Consider the following 5,747-nt stretch of genomic DNA (forward strand, 5'->3'; position numbering starts at 1 on the left):
GAGTCAAAGGGGGAAAACGAGAAATAGCAGTGGCTGCCCTGATACTTTACAAAGAGCTACCAATGCAGGTTTGATTAGCACCCAATCAATCATGCTTAAAATCTAATCTTAAAGCTTATTATTATTATAAGTATTTTACTTAATTTGTGTTTTGTTTCTTTGACCCGTTATTAGTCTTCTTATTGTGAAGTGTAGTGTTTTAATGTTCCAGACACTAGGAAGGTGTAGACAAGCACATGTCTCCACCATACATTTAAAATCAGCCATTTTTTTGTTTTATTGTTTGAACAGCTGCCATTGCAGCATTACTGGGCAGCCATCACACTTGTAGTAAAGCGCTCAATAAACAGCTCTGATACATCAGCTAACAGACACCTGTACCCACCAGCATCACACTGGGAGTAATGAAGGGGAGAGAGAGTCCCATCCAACCAATCAAGGATAGCATGGCTAATTGTGATCTCTTTGACTCCAGCTGCTGACAGCAAACAAGCATGACCCAGGATTCAAAACAATCGGCTCTTTCAACAGAATTGGTCTGTTGGTTCCAATGAGGTATAAAACAGAGCTAAGGGTTAAAATCCTGAGGAATTTCAAAGCCTGTATGCTAAAACATGCTCTAACACACCGCTTTATTCTGAAAAACATTGCACTGAAACTAAAGGAGTCCTGGAGCATATTTCAGTGCTGGCTTATCCTAATTTACAAAGTTGTCCCGTCAGGCCAGCACCTGCCTATTGGGATATGTTCACAATAACTCAATTCAGTCCTCGACAGATGATGACAAAAACAGCCCCAAGGTGTTTGCTGAAGGACTTTGGTTGTGTGAATGTGCGAGATATTTTATCCGACCTTTCTATGATGAGGCAACTACTGCACAAAAGCTGTTTGTAGTATTTTATTATAAAAATGTAAACTATACAATACAGGTACTTTGTTGTGACTTCATGACTGTTCTAGATATGTACATTATAATCGTCCAGTGTGCACAGGGATGAAATCTTGCCAGCACCCCAACTGTCTCCAGTATCTCTAACATCAACCCCACCCTTTTCCCACAGGCTTCGACACCACCCTGCAATTCACCTGGACAACTTCATGGATCATTATTCCAGTGATCTCAAATTACCAGATTAGCAGTAAATGAGGTGAGCAAAACAAATCTGAATATAAGTGGGGAGTAGAACCTAAGCACATTTGAGCTGGAACATTCTGGGTGTTGCTTTAGATAAACAATAGATTTCTAGTTAGTTTGACAGCAGTGCTTGCTATGCAGTAATGAAAGTACTATTGATCAGTTAAATATATAAAATGAATTGAAACTTTAGCTTGTATTAATGAAACACCTTTCCCACTAGAAATACTGTTAATTGTATGTTAATTTGTATTGTCAGTGTTGGAAAACAATATTCTATCCCCATACATATTATCCACTACCCACCACCACAAGCTACCACTTTATTCTGTGGACAACATAGACAAACTTAGCTGAGCAAAAGTAGACAAGATAGACAGACATATAAATTCACACTGAAACATGTACCAAATAAGTTAAGAGCCATTCCACCGAATGGATGCCAATTCTCAATTCTGTCCCCAGGAAATTGCATATATAAATGTTACACAAAATAAAAACTAAAAAAATAGCTAACTTTAAAGTTTTCTAACTATAAACTTTGCCATGAAATATAAATATTAAAATTCTTCAGAGATGTATTTTTTTTTGCATTGTTGTGTGAGTCCAAATCCCTTCTATACTTATTTTTTATATATATATTAAATCCATAATATTTAAGTGAATACCATGGAAAGACCAAATTTAAGTTCCCTCATTTGTTTTTTTCTGTATATTCGATTTTATTGCAACTATGACTGAGGAGGTCAATCTCACCACTCTGTCCTGTGACCTAAATAAATTCCTAGATCTTATTTGTTTATTTTTAAAATACAAATTTTGAGAAAATCATTAGAATGTGCTCAGTGTCCTTATGCTATTAGCATAGCTGCCATTTAACTAATTCTGTGCTAAAAAAACTAATTCCTGTTACTGTGATTTCTGTTAAAGAAAACATAAAAAGTAACAGGAATGAGTGCCAGTGACAGGAGTGAGTTCCAGTAACAGGAATGTTTTGTTCTTGTTTGATCTTGAAAGACTGCTTGAATCTTTAAGCTACCTCTTTAGGAGTACCACTGGTCTCATCACCTGTAAACTGAAATCAGGATGTCAGGATTCCTTGACATTCATTTTCAGGATTCATTTTCTAATTAAGTTAGTTTTATATCTGAACAGCCTTAATCTCTGCTAGTGTGGTCTCAACCAATAGGAGAGCTCTATAAGGCCGTAGGGTTTCCCCTAATGGATTTCACTGATAAACAACTCTGCATTAATAGCAGAACCATAATATGGCTAAAACTCATCATGAGTACTACAACCCCTGGCAAAAAGTATGGAATCACCAGTCTTGGATGAGCACTCCTTCAGACATTTCATTCTGTAAAACAAACTCTGATCAAAAACATGATACAATAATAAGGTCATTCCAAAGTGCAACTTGTTGGCTTTCAGGAACACTCAAAGAAATGAAGAAAAAACATTGTGGAAGTCAGTGAATGTTACTTTTATTGACCAACCACAGGGAAAAAAATATGGAATCACTCAATTCTGAGGAAAAAAGTATGGAATCATGAAAAACAGATAAACAAAAGATAATTCAAAATACATCACTAGTATTTAGTTGCACCACCTTTGGCTTTTATAACGGCTTTCAGTCTCTGAGGCATGGACTTGATGAGTGACAAACAGTATTCTGCATCAATTTGGTGCCAACTCTCTTTGATAGCAGTTGCCAGATCAGCTTTGCAGGTCGGACCATTTTTTTCAATTTCCACCACAGGTTTTCAATTGGGTTGAGATCTGGACTATTTGCAGGCCATGACATCGACTGAATGTGTCTTTCTCCAAGGAATGCCTTCACTGTTTTTGCCCTATGGCACGATGCATTGTCATCTTGGAAAATTATTTCATTATCTCCAAACATCTGTTCAATTGAAGGGATGAGAAAACTGTCCAAAATGTCAATGTAAACTTGTGCATTGATAGAAGAATTAACCACAGTCAACCCCAGTGCCTTTGCCTGACATGCAGCCCCATATCATCAAGGACTGTGGAAATTTGGTTGTTTTCTTCAGGCAGGCCTCTTCATAAATCTCACTGGAACGGCACCAAACAAAAGTTCCAGCATCATCACCTTGTCCAATGCAGATTCTTGACTCATCACTGAAGATAACTTTCATCCAGTCATCCACAGTCCATGATTGCCTCTCCTTAGCCCACTGCGGTCTTGTTCTTTTATGTTTAGGTGTCAATGATGGTTTTCTTTTAGCTTTCCTGTATTGAAATCCCATTTCCTTTAGGCGATTTCTTACGGTTTGGTCACATACATTGGCTCCAGCTTCTTCCCATTTATGCTTCATCTGTTTAGTTGTACTTTTTCGGTTTTCAAGACAAATGGCCTTAAGTTGCTTGTCTTGACGCTTTGATGTATTTCTCGGTCTACCAGTACGCTTGGCTTTAACAACCAGTCCATGCTGTTTGTATTTGGTCCATATCTTGGATACAGCTGACTGTGAACAGCCCACACCTTTAGCAACCATGCGTGAAGAGTTACCTTCTTCAAGAAGTTTCACAATCCTCTCTTTTGTTTCAAGAGACATTTCTCTTGTTGGAGCCATGGTTCTTGCCACTCTAATTCGTCCAGCAGCCCTCCAAGGTGTCATGACTGCAGGTGTTTTTAACTGCAGACTAACGAGCAGATCTAATCTGAGGCAGGTGTCCATTTAGGGAAAGGAAATTGACTGGGTGTGTCCTTATTTTCTACCTTCAATTTGAGTGATTCCATACTTTTTTCCTCAGAATTGAGTGATTCCATATTTTTTTCCCTGTGGTTGGTCAATAAAAGTAACATTCACTGACTTCCACAATGTTTTTTCTTCATTTCTTTGAGTGTTCCTGAAAGCCAACAAGTTGCACTTTGGAATGACCTTATTATTGTATCATGTTTTTGATCAGAGTTTGTTTTACAGAATGAAATGTCTGAAGGAGTGCTCATCCAAGACTGGTGATTCCATACTTTTTGCCAGGGGTTGTAATAGCATGTCCATGTGAACAATTTGCTCAACAGGTCGGGTGGGTGAGTGAGCTATAAGCCAGGTCAATGAGCTGCTCGGCACCTTATGAAAAGTAAAGAGAGAAATTCTGGTTTTGCAACAAAGGTGATGACGTATAAACACTATTCAAGTGAAAACAACACACAAGCAGTTAACCACAAGGACACTGGCTTTAGGCCCAGTTCTTATTTTCCTGACAAGCCTTGTGTAAATATACATTTCAAACCCTTGGCAGATTACAAATCAGTGCCAACAACTACAGCAGTTTTTATTTCAGTGTAGTGCCTTTCACTGCCTGAGGAAATATTTTTTTTTTGCACATTTATGGAATTTCAGGACTATTTTAGGTCCTGTAATCTACAGATTGTGAGTTCCTGTGATCTCCTGTATTTCCAGAGTTCTCCATGTGTCTTGGGTCAGAGTCCCAAAGGAAGTGAAAGGATTGCATTACATTAAGTACACACAAAAACTCACCAGCCAGGCCGTCTATTATTGTGAATTAGTTTCATGTTGAAGGACAGCCTTTAAAAAGGCTTTTTAATATGATATGATTCAATATATGCCTCATTTGCAGCCGCAATTCCATGGTAGTTAGCTAACTATTAAATTAATCCAGCATGAGCTCCGTTTATGACTCAGCAACACGTAACACCTTCAACACAGCCATGGCCCCGCCCCCGGAGTGAACATCATGAATCTGATTGGTTAGACTTGTTTCGACTTTGCTAATAGATTCATTACTACACCCTTCTCAAAATCAGAAGGGTCACGCAGTCACGTGGGCAGAAGCCATTTTAAAAGCTTTGATTAGTTAAAACAGCTGTCAGTCAGATAAGAGTCCTGTCTCAACTATTTTATTTTAGTTACAATAGCTATTATATATATTTCCTGATTAAAAATTATGTAATTATTTACATGCATTTATTGTCACCCACCCAAGATGGCGGCGCGTTAACACGCAGCGGCCGCTCCGGGTCCGTTAAATGGTGCTTTTGTGTTACTATTTTTCCTTTTTTTCGTTTATTTCCTGCAAATATGTGCATCGGAACACCCGTGCACATGTTCTACCACCGCCAGACCCTGCTACAGTGGAGAAACCAGCCAGAAAACACGCTACCGGACGAGGTTCTGCAGACGCTACTTGAGCTTAGCCTGCTAAGAGACCCAGGCCGCCAGCCCGCGGTGTTTCCTGACGCCGGAGCCCAGCGGAAGTGCCATCGCAAGCGGTGCGAGCGTAAGCGCGGAAAGAGAGCCGGGATCCGCGCGAGGCTAAAGGCTAGTCCTAGCCGGCCGGCTATACCATCGCTCTTTCTTGCAAACGTCTGTTCCCTTGACAATAAACTGGACTACATCCGACTCCAGCGAACTATCCAGCGTGAGTTCAGACTGCTGTGTTTTGGTTTTTGTGGAATCGTGGCTCAACGACAACATTCCGGACAGCGCCATTCAGCTAGCCGGGCTAACCGCGTTCAGAGCCAATAGAAGCGCGGCTCTATCCGGGAAGACCCGCGGTGGAGGCGTGTGTGTTTACATCAACACAGAATGGTGTAACAACGCTGTGACTGTCGCCAAACACTGCT

This window comes from Astyanax mexicanus, chromosome 1 (genome assembly GCF_023375975.1).
Source record: "Astyanax mexicanus isolate ESR-SI-001 chromosome 1, AstMex3_surface, whole genome shotgun sequence".
Classification (NCBI taxonomy): Eukaryota; Metazoa; Chordata; class Actinopteri; order Characiformes; family Acestrorhamphidae; genus Astyanax; species Astyanax mexicanus.